Source organism: Mobula birostris, chromosome 7, assembly GCF_030028105.1.
Source record: "Mobula birostris isolate sMobBir1 chromosome 7, sMobBir1.hap1, whole genome shotgun sequence".
NCBI classification, from domain to species: Eukaryota; Metazoa; Chordata; class Chondrichthyes; order Myliobatiformes; family Myliobatidae; genus Mobula; species Mobula birostris.
The window spans coordinates 96,715,580-96,732,253 of record NC_092376.1 but is presented as its reverse complement, the minus strand read 5'-3'; positions in this window follow the sequence as shown (position 1 = coordinate 96,732,253).

Here is a 16,674-nt window from a genome sequence, read left to right as displayed (position 1 = left end):
ACACTGCTGTTCCGTATCTCTATTCCAATGGACACTGCTGTATAGTATCACTATTCCAATGGACACTGCTGTTCAGGATCTCTATTCTCAGGAACACTAAAGTTGAGGATCTCTATTCCAATGCAAACTGCTGTTCCGGATGTCTAGTCAAATGGACAATGCTGTTCAGGATCTCTATTCCAATGGACACTGCTGTTCAGTATCTCTATTCCAATGGACACCGTTGTTCAAGATATCTATTCCAATGCGCACTGTTGCTCAGGATCACTATTCCAATGACACTGCTGTTCAGAATCTCTATTCCAATGGACACTGCAGTTCAGGATCTCTATTCCAAAGCACACTGCTGTTCTGTATCTCTATTCCAATGGACACTGCTGTATAGTATCACTATTTCAATGGACACTGCTTTTCAGGATCGCTATTCTCAGGAACACTACAGTTGAGGATCTCTATTCCAATGTAAACTGCTGTTCAGGATGTCTAGTCGAATGGACAATGCTGTTCAGGATCTCTATTCCAATGGACACTGCTGTTCAGGATCTCTATTCCAATGGACACTGCTGTTCAGGATCTCTATTCCAATGGACAGTGCTGTTCAGGATCGGTATTCCAATGGACATTCCTGCTCAGGACCTCTATTCCAATGAACACTGCATTTCAGGATCAATACTCCAATGGACACTGCTGTTCAGGATCTTGATTCCAATGGACACTGTGCTCAGTATCTATTCCAATGGACTTTGCTGTTCCGGATCTCTATTGCAATAGACTCTGCTGTTCAGGATTTCTATTCGAATGGACACTACTGTTCAGGATCTGTATTCCAACGGACACAGCATTTCAGGATCTCTATTCCAATGGATATTGCTGTTGAGCATATCTATTCCAATGCACACTGTTGTTCAGGATCTCTATTCCAAAGAACATTGCTGTTCCGTATCTCTATTCCAATGGACACTGCTCTTCAGGATCTCTTTTCCAATAGCCCCTGTTGTTCTGGATCTCTATATTAGTGGGCATTGTTGTTCTGTATTTCTATTCCGATGGACAGTGCTGCTCAGGATCTCTATTCCAATGGAATCTGCTGTTCAGGATCGCTATTGGAATGGACACTGCTGTTCAGGATCTCTATTCCAATGGACACTGCTGTTAAGGATCTCTATTCCAACGGACACAGCTTTTCAGGATCTCTATTCCAATGGACATTGTTGTTCAAGATATCTATTCCAATGGACATTGTTTTTCTGTTTTTCTATTCCAATGAACAGTGCTGTTCAGGATCGTTATTCCAATGTACATTCCTGCTCCGGACCTCTATTCTTATGGACACTGCATTTCAGGATTACTACTCCAATCGACACAACTGTTCAGGATCTCTATTCCAATGGACACAGCTTTTCAGGGTCTCTATTCCAGTGGAACTTGTTGTTCAAGATATCTATTCCATGCACACTGTTGCTCAGGATCACTATTCCAATGACTCTGCTGTTCAGGATCACTATTCCAATGAACACTGCTGTTCAAGAGCTGTATTACAAATCACACTGCTGTTCAAGATCTGTATTCCAATGTTCACTGCTCTTCAGATCTCTATTCTAATGCAAACTGCTGTTCAGATCTCTATTCCAATGGACACATCTGTTCAGCATCTCTATTCCATGGCACACTGTTGTTCAGGATCTCTATTGGAATGGTCACTGCTGTTCAGGATCTCTATTGCAATAGACTCTGCTGTTCAGGATTTCTATTCAAATGGACACTGCTGTTCAGAATCTCTATTTCAATGGACATTGCTGTTCAGGATATCTATTCCAATGCACACTGTTGTTCAGAATCTCTATTCCAATGGACATTGTTGTTCAGGGTCTCTGTTGTACTGGACAGTGCTGTTCAGGATCGCTTTTCCAATGACCCCTGTTGTTCTGGATCTCTATATCAATGGACATTGTTGTTCTGTATTTCCATTCCAATAGACAGTGCTGTTCAGGATCTCTATTCCAATGGACTCTGCTGTTCAGGATCTCTATTGGAATGGACACTGCTGTTCAGGATCTCTATTCCAATGGACACTGCTGTTAAGGATCTGTATTCCAACGGACACAGCTTTTCAGGATCTCTATTCCAGTGGACATTGCTGTTCCGTATCTCTATTCCAATGGACGCTGCTGTACAGTATCACTATTCCAATGGACACAGCTTTTCAGGATCTCTATTCCAATGGACACTGTTGTTCAAGATATCTATTCCAATGCGCACTGTTGCTCAGGATCACTATTCCAATGACACTGCTGTTCAGAATCTCTATTCGAATGGACACTGCAGTTCAGGATCTCTATTCCAATGCAAACTGCTGTTCCGGATGTCTAGTCGAATGGACACTGCTGTTCAGGATCTCTATTCCAATGGACAGTGCTCTTCAGTATCGCTATTCCAATGGACGTTCCTGCTCAGAACCTCTATTCCGATGGATACTGATTTTCAGGATCACTATGCAATGGACACCGCTGGTCAGGATCTCAATTCCGATGGACGCTGCTGTTCAGGTTCTCCATTGCAATGCACACTGCTGTTCACGATCTCTATTCCAATGGACACAGCTGTTCAGCATCTCTATTCCAATTGGACACTTCTGTTCAGGATCTCTATTCCAATGCACACTGTTGTTCAGGATCACTGTTGCAAAGCACACTGCTGGTGCGGACCTCTATTCGAATGAACACTGCTGATTAGGATCTTTAATCTAATGTACACTGTTGTTCAGGATCCCTATTCCAATGGACATTGTTGTTCTGTATTTCTATTCCAATGGACAGTGCTGTTCAGGATCTCTATTCCAATGGACATTGCAGTTCAGTATCTCTATTCCATTGCACACAGCTGTTCAGAATGCCTATTTCAATGGACACTCCTGTTGAGGATCACTACTCCAATAGATACTTCTGTTTAGGATCTCGATTCCAATGGATACTGCAAAACAGGATCTCTATACCAATGGACACAGCTGTTCAGGATCACAACTCCAATGAACTCTGCTGTTCTGGGTCACTATTCCAATGAACACTGCTGTCCAAGAGCTGTATTACAAATCACACTGCTGTTGAAGATCTGTATTCTAATGTTCACTGCTGTTCAGGAACTCCAGTCCAATGCAAACTGCTGTTCAGATCTCTATTCCAATGGACGCAGCTGTTCAGCATCTCTATTCTAATGCGCACTGTTGTTCAGGATCTCTGTTGCAAAGCACACTGCTGTTGCGCATCTCTATTTGAATGAACACTGCTGATTAGGATCTCTAATCTAATGCACACTGTTGTTTACAATCCCTGTTCCAATGGACATTGTTGTTCTGTATTTCTATTCCAATGAACAGTGCTGTTCAGGATCTCTTTTCCAATGGTCCCTGTTGCTCTGGATCTCTCTGTCAATGGACACTGCTGTTCAGGGTCTCTATTCCAATGGACACTGCTGTTCAGGATCTCTATTCCAAAGCACACTGCTGTTCCGTATCTGTATTCCAATGGATGCTGCTGTTCAGGATCTCTATTCCAATGGACACTGCTGTTCAGGATCTCCATTCCAATGGACAGTGCTGTTCAGGATCGCTATTCCAATGGACATTCCTGCTCCGGACCTCTATTCCAATGAACACTGCATTTCAGGATCAATACTCCAATGGACACTGCTGTTCAGGATCTCGATTCCAATGGACACTGTGCTCAGTATCTCTATTCCAATGGACTTTGATGTTCAGGATCTCTATTGCAATAGACTCTGCTGTTCAGGATTTCTATTCGAATGGACACTGCTGTTCAGGATCTCTAATCCAACGGACACATCATTTCAGAATCTCTATTCCAATGGACATTGCTGTTCAGGATACCTATTCCAATGCACACTGTTGTTCAGGATCTCTATTCCAATGGACACTGCTGTCCAGGGTCTCTGTTGTATTGGACACTGCTGTTCATAATCTCTATTCCAAAGAACACTGCTGTTCCGTATCTCTATTCCAATGGACACTGCTGTTCAGGATCTCTTTTCCAAAAGCCCCTGTTGTTCTGGATCTGTATATTAGTGGGCATTGTTGTTCTGTATTTCTACTCCGATGGACAGTGCTGTTCAGGATCTCTATTCCAATGGAATAAGCTGTTCACGATCGCTATTGGAATGGACACTGCGGTTCAGGATCTCTATTCCAATGGACACTGCTGTTAAGGATCTCTATTCCAACGGACACAGCTTTTCAGGATCACTATTCCAATGGACATTGCTTTTCCGTATCTCTATTCCAATGGACACTGCTGTACAGTATCACTATTCCAATGGACACTGCTGTTCAGGATCTCTATTCTCAGGAACACTACAGTTGAGGATCTCTATTCCAATGCAAACTGCTGTTCCGGATGTCTAGTCGAATGGACACTACTGTTCAGGATCTCTATTCCAATGGACAGTGCTGTTCAGGATCGCTATTCCAATGGACGTTCCTGCTCAGGACCTCTATTCCGATGGACACTGATTTTCAGGATCACTACTCCAATGGACACTGCTGTTCAGGATCTCAATTCTGATGGACCATGTTGTTCAGGATCTCTATTCCATTGGGCATTGCTGTTCAGTATCTCTATTCCAATGGACACTGTAGTTCAGGATCTGTATTCCAATGGACGCTGCTGTTCAGGTTCTCCATTGCAATGCACATGCTGTTCGCGATCTCTATTCCAATGGACACTGCTGTTAAGGATCTCTATTCCAACTGACACAGCATTTCAGGATCTCTATTCCAATGGACATTGTTGTTCAAGATATCTATTCCAATGCGCACTGTTGCTCAGGATCACTATTCCAATGAGAATGCTGTTCAGGATCTCTATTCCAATGGACACTGCAGGTCAGGATCTCTATTCCAAAGCACACTGCTGTTCCGTATCTCTATTCCAATGGATGCTGCTGTTCAGGATCTCTAATCTGATGTACACTGTTGTTCTGGATCTCTATTCCAATGGGATTGTTTTTCTGTATTTCCTTTCCAATGGACAGTGCTGTTCAGGATCTCTGTTCCAATGGACACTGCTGTTTAGGATCTCTATTCCATTACACACAGCTGTTCAGAATGTCTCTTTCAATGGACACTCCTGTTGAGGATCACTATTCCAATAGATATTTCTGTTTAGGATCTCTATTCCAATGGAAACTGCTAATCGGGTTCTCTATTTCAATGGACACAGCTGTTCAGGATTACAACTCCAATGGACAGTGCTGTTCAGGATCACTGTTTCAATGAACACTGCTGTTCAAGAGCTGTATTACAAATCACACTGCTGTTCAAGATCTGTATTCCAATGTTCACTGCTGTTCAGGAACTCCAGTCCAATGCAAACTGCTGTTTAGATCTCTATTCCAATGGACACATCTGTTCAGCATCTCTATTCCATGGCACACTGTTGTTCAGGATCTCTATTCGAATGGTCACTGCTGTTCATGATCTCTATTGCAATAGACTCTGCTGTTCAGGATTTCTATTCGAATGGCACTGCTGTTCAGGATCTCTATTCCAATGGACACAGCATTTCAGGATCTCTATTTCAATGGACATTGCTGTTCAGGATATCTATTCCAATGCACACTGTTGTTCAGAATCTCTATTCCAATGGGCCCTACAGTTCAGGGTCTCTGTTGTACTGGACACTGCTGTTCAGGATCTCTTTTCCAATGGCCCCTGTTGTTCTGGATCTCTATATCAATGGACATTTTTGTTCTGTATTTCCATTCCAATAGACAGTGCTGTTCAGGATCTCTATTCCAATGGACTCTGATGTTCAGGATCTCTATTGGAATGGACACTGCTGTTCAGGATTTCTATTCCAATGGACACTGCTGATTAGGATCAGTATTCCAATGTATACTGCTGTTTCAGGATCAGTATTCCAATGGACACTGCTGTGCTCGATCTCTATTCCAAAGGACACCGCTGTTCTGGTTCAGCATTGCAATCGACACTGATGTTCAGGAGCTCTATTCCAATGGACACTGCCTTTAAGAATAACTATCCAATAGATATTGCTGTTTAGGATCTCAATTCCAATGGAAACTGCTGTCAGGATCTCAATTCCAATGGACACTGCTGTTCAGGATCGCTTTTCCAATGAACATTGCGGTTCAAGAACTATATTGCAAAGCACACTGCTTCTAAGGATCACTATTCCAATATATATTGCTGTTTAGGATCAGTATTCCAATGTATACTGCCGTTCAGGATCAGTATTCCAATGGACATTGCGCTTCAGGATGTCTATTCCAATTGACACTGCTGAACAGGAGCTCTACTCTAATGGACATTGCTGTTCAGGATCTCTATTCCAATGGAATCTGCTGTTCATGATCTCAATTCCAATGGACATTGCTGTTCAGGATCTCTATTCCAAAGCGCACTGCTGTTCCGGATCAATATTCCAAATGAGGCTGATGATTAGGATCTCTAATCCAATCTACACTGTTGTACAGGATCACTATTCCAATGAAAACTGCTGTGCTGGATCTCTATTCCAATGGACACTGCTGTTGAGGATCTGCATTCCAACGGACACAGCTTTTCAGGATCTCTAATCCAATGAACATTGCTGTTCCGTATCTCTATTCCAATGGACACTGCATAACAGTATCACTATTTCAATGGACACTGCTGTCAGGATCTCTATTCTCAGGAACACTACAATTGAGGATCCCTATTCCAATGCAAACTGCTGTTCAGGGTGTCTAGTCGAATGGACACTGCTGTTCAGGATCTCTATTCCAATGGACACTGCTCTTCAGGATCTCTAATCCAATAGACCGTGCTGTGCAGGATCGCAATTTCAATGGACCCTGCTGTTCAGGATCTCGATTCCAATGGTCACTGTTGTTCAAGATATCTATTCCAATGCGCACTGTTGCTCAGGATCACTATTCCAATGACACTGCTGTTCCGTATCTCTATTCAAATGGACACTGCTGTACAGTAACACTATTCCAATGGACACTGCTGTTCAGGATCTCTATTCTCAGGAACACTAAAGTTGAGGATCTCTATTCCAATGCAAACTGCTGCTCCGGATGTCTAGTCGAATGGACACTGCTGTTCAGGATCTCTATTCCAGTGGACAGTGCTGTTCAGGATCGCTATTCCAATGGACGTTCCTGCTCAGGACCTCTATTCTGATGGATACTGATTTTCAGGACCACTACTCCAATGGACTCCGCTTTTCCGGATCTCAATTCAGATGGACCATGTTGTTCAGGATCTCTATTCCATTGCACATTGCTGTTCAGTATCTCTATTCCAATGGACCCTGTAGTTCAGGATATTTATTCCAATGGACGCTGCTGTTCAGGATCTCTATTGCAATGCATACTGCTGTTCACGATCTCTATTCCAATGGACACAGCTTTTCAGGATCTCTATTCCAATGGACATTGCTGTTCAGGATATCTATTCCAATACACACTGTTGTTCAGCATCTCTATCCCATTGGACTCTGCGATCCGGATCTCTGTTCTAATGGACACTGCTGTTCAGGATCTCTATTCCAAAGAATACTGCTGCTCCGTATCTCTATTCCAAAGGACGCTGCTGATCAGGATCTCTAATCTAATGTACACTGTTGTTCAGGATCTCTATTCCAATGGACACTGCTGTTCAGGATCAGTATTCCAATGGACACTGATGTTCAGGATCTCTATTCCAATAGACACTGTAGTTCAGGATCTGTATTCCAATGCACACAGCTGTTCAGAATGTTTACTGCAATGGACACTCCTGTTGAGGATCACTATTCCAATAGATAGTTCTGTTCAGAATCTCTATTCCAATCGACACTGCTGTTGAGTATCATTATTCCAATGGACACTGCTGATCAGGATCTGTATTCTAATGGACACTGCTGTTCAGGATCTCTATTCCAAAGAACACTGCTGTTCCGTATCTCTATTCCAAAGGACGCTGCTGATCAGGATCGCTAATCTAATGCACACTGTTGTTCTGGATCTCTATTCCAATGGACGCTGCTGTTCAGGATCTCTATTCCAATGGACACTGCTGTTCAGGATCTCTATTCCAATGCACATTCCTGCTCCGGACCTCTATTCCAATGGACAGTGCATTTCAGGATCACTACTCCAATGGACATTGTTGTTCAAGATATCTATTCCAATGCGCACTGTTGCTCAGGATCACTATTCCAATGACACTGCTGTTCAGGAACTCTATGCCAATGGACACTGCTGTTCAGGTTCTGTTTTCCAATGCACACTGCTGTTCTGGATCTCTATTCCAATGGACAGTGCTGTTCAGGATCACTTTTGCAATGAACACTGCAGTTCAAGAGCTGAATTGCAAAGCACACTGCTGTTCAAATTCTCTATTCCAATGGACACCGCAGATCAGGATCTCTATTCCAAAGTGCGCTGCTGGTCCGGATCTGTATTCCAAAGGACGCTGCTGATTAGGAGCTCTAATCCAATGTACACTGTTGTTCAGGATCGCTATTCCAATGGACACTGATGTTCAGGATCTCTATTCCAATGCAAGCTGCTCTTCGGAATCTCTATTCCTATGCACATGGTTGTACAGGAACTATATTCAAATGGACACTGCTGTTCAGGATCTCTATTCCAATGGACACTGCTGTTCAGGATCTCCATTCCAATGCACACTGCTGTTCAGAATCTCTATTCCAAAGCGTGCTGTTGGCCCAGATCTGTATTCCAAAGGACGCTGCTGATTAGGATCTCTAATCCAATGTACACTGTTGTTCAGGATCTCTATTCCAATGGACACTGCTGTTCAGGATCACTATTCCAATGGACACTGATGTTCAGGATCTCTATTCCATTGGACACTGCTGCTCAGGATCTCCATTCCAATGCAGACTGCTGTTCAGAATCTCTATTCCAAAGCGTGCTGTTGGTCCAGATCTGTATTCCAAAGGAAGCTGCTGATTAGGATCTCTATTCCAATGGACACTGCTGTTCAGGATCTCTATTCCAATGGACTCTGTTGTTCAGGTTCTGTATTCCAATACACACTGCTGTTCTGGACATCTATTCCAATGTAAGCTGCTGTTCAGGATCTCATTTCCAATGCACACTGTTGTTCAGGATCTCTATTCCAATGGACACTGCTGTTTAGGATCAGTATTCCAATGTGTACTGCTGTTCAGGATCTCAAATCCAATGGACACTGCTGCTCTGGATCTCTATTCCAATGGCCACTGCTGTTGTGGATCTCTGTGCCAATAAACACTGCTGTTCAGGTTCTGTATTCCAATGCACACTGCGGTTCTGGATCTCTATCCAATGGACAGTGCTGTTCAGGATCGTTTTTGCAATGAACACTGAAGTTCCAGAGCTGTATTGCAAAGCACACTGCTGTTCAAGTTCTCTATTCCAATGGACACCGCAGATCAGGATCTCTATTCCAATGCAAACTGCTGTTCAGGATCTCTATTCCAATGGACACTGCTGTTTAGGAATAGTATTCCAATGTATACTGCTGTTCAGGGTCTCAATTCCCATAGACGCTGCTGTTCAGGATCTCTATTCCAAAGTGCGCTGCTGGTCTGGATCTGTATTCCAAAGGACACTGCTGATTAGGATCTCTAATTCAATGTACATTGTTGTTCAGGATCACTATTCCAATGGACACTGATGTTCAGGATCTCTATTCCAATGCAAGCTGCTCTTCGGAATCTCTATTCCTATGCACACTGTTGTACAGGAACTATATTCAAATGGACACTGCAGTTGATAATCTCCATGCCAATGGACTCTGCTGTTCAGGTTCTGTATTCGAATGCACACTGCTGTTCTGGATCTGTATTCCAATGGACAGTGCTGTTCAGGATCTCTATTCCAATGCAAACTGCTGTTCAGGATCTCTATTCCAAAGTGCGCTGCTGGTCCAGATCTGTATTCCAAAGGACGCTGCTGATTAGGATCTCTAATCCAATGTACACTGTTGTTCAGGATCTCTATTCCAATGGACACTGCTGTTTAGGATCACTATTCCAATGGACACTGAAGTTCAGGATCTCTATTCCAATAGACACAGCTGCTCAGGATCTCCATTCCAATGCAGACTGCTGTTCAGAATCTCTATTCCAAGGCGTGCTGCTGGTCCAGATCTGTATTCCAAAGGAAGCTGCTGATTAGGATCTCTAATCCAATGGACACTGCTGTTCAGGATCTCTATTCCAATGGACTCTGCTGTTCAGGTTCTGTATTCCAATGCACACTGCTGTTCTGGACCTCTATTCCAATGGACACTGCTGTTGAGGATCTGTATGCCAATAGGCACTGCTGTTCAGGTTCAGTATTCCAATGCACACTGCTGTTCTGGATCTCTAATCCAATGGACACTGCTGTTCAGGATCTCTGTTCCAATGGACTCTGCTGTTCAGGTTCTGTATTCCAATGCACACTGCTGTTCTGGACCTCTATTCCAATGGACACTGCTGTTGAGGATCTGTATGCCAATAGGCACTGCTGTTCAGGTTCAGTATTCCAATGCACACTGCTGTTCTGGATCTCTATTCCAATGCACACTGCAGTTCAGGATCTCTATTCCCTTGCACACTGCTGTTCAGGATCTCTATTCCAAAGCACGCTGCTGGTCCAGATCTGTATTCCAAAGTACACTGCTGATTAGGATCTCTAATCCAATGGACACTGCTCTTTAGGATCAGTATTCCAGTGTTTACTGCTGTTCAGGATCTCATTTCCAATGCACACTGCTGTTCAAGATCTCTATTCCAATGTAAACTGCTGTTCAGGATCTCATTTCCAATGCACACTGTTATTCAGGATGTCTATTCCAAAGGACACTGCTATTTAGGATCAGTATTCCAATGTGTACTGCTGTTCAGGATGTCAAATCCAATGGACACTGCTGCTCTGGATCTCTATTCCAAAGAGCGCTGCTGGTCCGGATCTGTATTCCAAAGGACGCTGCTGATTAGGATCTCTAATCCAATGTACACTGTTGTTCAGGATCACTATTCCAATGGACACTGATGTTCAGGATCTCTATTCCAATGCAAGCTGCTCTTCGGAATCTCTATTCCTATGCACATGGTTGTACAGGAACTATATTCAAATGGACACTGCTGTTCAGGATCTCTATTCCAATGGACACTGCTGTTCAGGATCTCCATTCCAATGCACACTGCTGTTCAGAATCTCTATTCCAAAGCGTGCTGTTGGCCCAGATCTGTATTCCAAAGGACGCTGCTGATTAGGATCTCCAATCCAATGTACACTGTTGTTCAGGATCTCTATTCCAATGGACACTGCTGTTCAGGATCACTATTCCAATGGACACTGATGTTCAGGATCTCTATTCCATTGGACACTGCTGCTCAGGATCTCCATTCCAATGCAGACTGCTGTTCAGAATCTCTATTCCAAAGCGTGCTGTTGGTCCAGATCTGTATTCCAAAGGAAGCTGCTGATTAGGATCTCTATTCCAATGGACACTGCTGTTCAGGATCTCTATTCCAATGGACTCTGCTGTTCAGGTTCTGTATTCCAATACACACTGCTGTTCTGGACATCTATTCCAATGTAAGCTGCTGTTCAGGATCTCATTTCCAATGCACACTGTTGTTCAGGATCTCTATTCCAATGTACACTGCTGTTTAGGATCAGTATTCCAATGTGTACTGCTGTTCAGGATCTCAAATCCAATGGACACTGCTGCTCTGGATCTCTATTCCAATGGCCACTGCTGTTGAGGATCTCTGTGCCAATAAACACTGCTGTTCAGGTTCTGTATTCCAATGCACACTGCGGTTCTGGATCTCTATCCAATGGACGGTGCTGTTCAGGATCGTTTTTGCAATGAACACTGAAGTTCCAGAGCTGTATTGCAAAGCACACTGCTGTTCAAGTTCTCTATTCCAATGGACACCGCAGATCAGGATCTCTATTCCAATGCAAACTGCTGTTCAGTATCTCTATTCCAATGGACACTGCTGTTTAGGAATAGTATTCCAATGTATACTGCTGTTCAGGGTCTCAATTCCCATAGAAACTGCTGTTCAGGATCTCTATTCCAAAGTGCGCTGCTGGTCTGGATCTGTATTCCAAAGGACGCTGCTGATTAGGATCTCTAATTCAATGTACATTGTTGTTCAGGATCACTATTCCAATGGACACTGATGTTCAGGATCTCTATTCCAATGCAAGCTGCTCTTCGGAATCTCTATTCCTATGCACACTGTTGTACAGGAACTATATTCAAATGGACACTGCAGTTGATAATCTCCATGCCAATGGACTCTGCTGTTCAGGTTCTGTATTCGAATGCACACTGCTGTTCTGGATCTGTATTCCAATGGACAGTTCTGTTCAGGATCTCTATTCCAATGCAAACTGCTGTTCAGGATCTCTATTCCAAAGTGCGCTGCTGGTCCAGATCTGTATTCCAAAGGACGCTGCTGATTAGGATCTCTAATCCAATGTACACTGTTGTTCAGGATCTCTATTCCAATGGACACTGCTGTTTAGGATCACTATTCCAATGGACACTGAAGTTCAGGATCTCTATTCCAATAGACACAGCTGCTCAGGATCTCCATTCCAATGCAGACTGCTGTTCAGAATCTCTATTCCAAGGCGTGCTGCTGGTCCAGATCTGTATTCCAAAGGAAGCTGCTGATTAGGATCTCTAATCCAATGGACACTGCTGTTCAGGATCTCTATTCCAATGGACTCTGCTGTTCAGGTTCTGTATTCCAATGCACACTGCTGTTCTGGACCTCTATTCCAATGGACACTGCTGTTGAGGATCTGTATGCCAATAGGCACTGCTGTTCAGGTTCAGTATTCCAATGCACACTGCTGTTCTGGATCTCTAATCCAATGGACACTGCTGTTCAGGATCTCTATTCCAATGGACTCTGCTGTTCAGGTTCTGTATTCCAATGCACACTGCTGTTCTGGACCTCTATTCCAATGGACACTGCTGTTGAGGATCTGTATGCCAATAGGCACTGCTGTTCAGGTTCAGTATTCCAATGCACACTGCTGTTCTGGATCTCTATTCCAATGCACACTGCAGTTCAGGATCTCTATTCCCTTGCACACTGCTGTTCAGGATCTCTATTCCAAAGCACGCTGCTGGTCCAGATCTGTATTCCAAAGTACACTGCTGATTAGGATCTCTAATCCAATGGACACTGCTGTTTAGGATCAGTATTCCAGTGTTTACTGCTGTTCAGGATCTCATTTCCAATGCACACTGCTGTTCAAGATCTCTATTCCAATGTAAACTGCTGTTCAGGATCTCATTTCCAATGCACACTGTTATTCAGGATGTCTATTCCAATGGACACTGCTATTTAGGATCAGTATTCCAATGTGTACTGCTGTTCAGGATGTCAAATCCAATGGACACTGCTGCTCTGGATCTCTATTCCAAAGAGCGCTGCTGGTCCGGATCTGTATTCCAAAGGACGCTGCTGATTAGGATCTCTAATCCAATGTACACTGTTGTTCAGGATCACTATTCCAATGGACACTGATGTTCAGGATCTCTATTCCAATGCAAACTGCTCTTTGGAATCTCTACTCCTATGCACACTGTTGTACAGGAACTATATTCAAATGGACACCGCAGATCAGGATCTCTATTCCAATGCAAACTGCTGCTCTGGATCTCTATTCCAATGGCCACTGCTGTTGAGGATCTCTGTGCCAATAAACACTGCTGTTCAGGTTCTGTATTCCAATGCACACTGCTGTTTTGGATCTCTATTCCAATGGACACCGCTGTTCAGGATCTCTATTCCAATGCAAACTGCTGTTCATGATCTCTATTCCAATAAGACACTGCTGTTCTGGATCTCAATTCCAATGCACAGTCTTTTTCAGGATCTCTATGCCAATGGTCACTGCAGTTCTGGATCTCTATTCCAATATAAACTGCTGTTCAGGATCTCATTTCCAATGCACACTGCTGTTCAAGGTCTCTATTCCAATGTAAACTGCTGTTCGGGATCTCATTTCCAATGCACACTGTTGCTCAGGATCTCTATTCTAATGGACTCTGCTGTTTAGGATCAGTATTCCAATGTGTACTGCTGTTCAGGATCTCTATTCCAATGGACACTGCTGTTCACGATCACTATTCCAATGGACAGTGCTGTTCAGGATCACTATTGCAATGAACAATGCCACTCAAGAGCTGTATTGCAAAGCATACCGCTGTTCAAGTTCTCTATTCCAATAGTCACGGCTGCTCAGGATCTCTATTCCAATTGACGCTGCTGCTCAAAAGCTCTACTCTAATGGACATTGCTATTCAGGATCTCTACTCCAATGGACATTGCTGTTCAGGATCTCTATTCCAATGTAAACTGCTGTTGAGGATCTCTATGCCAATGGACACTGCTGTTCAGGTTCTGTATTCCAATGCACACTGCTGTTCTGGAACTCTATTCCAATTGACAGTGCTGTTCAGGATCACTTTTGCAATGAACACTGCAGTTCAAGTGTTGTATTGCAAAGTACACTGCTGTTCAAGTTCTCTATTCCAATGGACACCGCAGATCAGGATCTCTATTCCAATGCAAACTGCTATTCAAGATCTCTATTCCAATGGACACTGCTGTTTAGGAATAGTTTCCCATGTATACTGCTGTTCAGGATCTCAATTCCCATAGACACTGCTGTTCAGGATCTCTATTCCAAAGTGCGCTGCTGGTCCGGATCTGTATTCCAAAGGACGCTGCTGATTAGAATCTCTAATCCAATGTACACTGTTGTTCAGGATCACTATTCCAATGGACACTGATGTTCAGGATCTCTATTCCAATGCAAGCTGCTCTTCGGAATCTCTATTCCTATGCACACTGTTGTACAGGAACTATATTCAAATGGACACTGCTGTTCAGGATCTCTATTCCAATGGACACCACTGTTCAGGATCTCCATTGCAATGCACACTGCTGTTCAGAATCTCTATTCCAAAGCGTGCTGTTGGCCCAGATCTGTATTCCAAAGGACGCTGCTGATTAGGAACTCTAATCCAATGGAAGCTGCTGTTCAGTATCTGTATGCCAGTGGACACTGCAGTTCAGGATCTCAATTCCAATGTTTACTGCTGTTCATGATCTCTATTCCAATGTAAACTGCTGTTCAGGATCTCATTTCCAATGCACACTGCTGTTCAAGATCTCTATTCCAATGTAAACTGCTGTTCAGGATCTCATTACCAATGCACACTGTTGTTCAGGATCTCTATTCCAATGGACACTGCAATTTAGGATCAGTATTCCAATGTGTACTGCTGTTCAGGATCTCAAATCCAATGGACACTGCTGCTCTGGATCTCTATTCCAATGGCCACTGCTGTTGAGGGTCTCTGTGCCAATAAACACTGCTGTTCAGGTTCTGTATTCCAATGCACACTGCTGTTCTGGATCTCTATTCCAATGGACACCGCTGTTCAAGATCTCTATTCCAATGGAAACTGCTGTTCATGATCTCTATTACAATAAGACACTGCTGTTCAGGATCTCAATTCCAATGCACAGTCTTTTTCAGGATCTCTATGCCAATGGTCACTGCAGTTCTGGATCTCTATTCCAATATAAACTGCTGTTCAGGATCTCATTTCCAATGCACACTGCTGTTCAAGATCTCTATTCCAATGTAAACTGCTGTTTAGGATCAGTATTCCAACGTGTACTGCTGTTCAGGATCTCGATTCCAATGGACACTGCTGTTCTGGATCTGTATTCCAATGGCCACTGCTGTTGAGGATCTCTGTGCTAATAGACACTGCTGTTCAGGTTCTGTATTCTAATGCACACTGCTGTTCTTGATCTCTAATCCAATGGACAGTGCTGTTCAGGATCACTATTGCAATGAACAATGCCGCTCAAGAGCTGTATTGCAAAGCACACTGCTGTTCAAGTTCTCTATTCCAATTGACACCGCTGTTCAGGATCTCTATTCCAATAGTCACGGCTGCTCAGGGTCTCTATTCCAATTGACGCTGCTGCTCAGGAGCTCTACTGTAATGGACATTGCTATTCAGGACCTCTACTCCAATGGACATTGCTGTTCAGGAACTCTATTCCAATGGACACTGCTGTTCAGGATCTCTATTCCAATGTAAACTGCTGTTGAGGATCTCTATGCCAATGGACACTGCTGTTCAGGTTCTGTATTCCAATGCACACTGTGTTCTGGATCTCTGTTCAAATGGACAGTGCTGTTCAGGATCACTTTTGCAATGAACACTGCAGTTCAAGTGTTGTATTGCAAAGCACACTGCTGTTCAAGTTCTCTATTCCAATGGACACTGCAGATCAGGATCTCTATTCCAATGCAAACTGCTATTCAAGATCTCTATTCCAATGGACACTGCTGTTTAGGAATAGTTTCCAATGTATACTGCTGTTCAGGATCTCAATTCCCATAGACACTGCTGTTCAGGATCTCTATTCCAAAGTGTGCTGCTGGTCCGGATCTGTATTCCAAAGGACGCTGCTGATTAGAATCTCTAATCCAATGTACACTGTTGTTCAGGATCACTATTCCAATGGACACTGCTGTTCAGGATCTCTATTCCAATGGACACTGCTGTTTAGGAATAGTATTCCAATGTATACTGCTGTTCAGGATCTC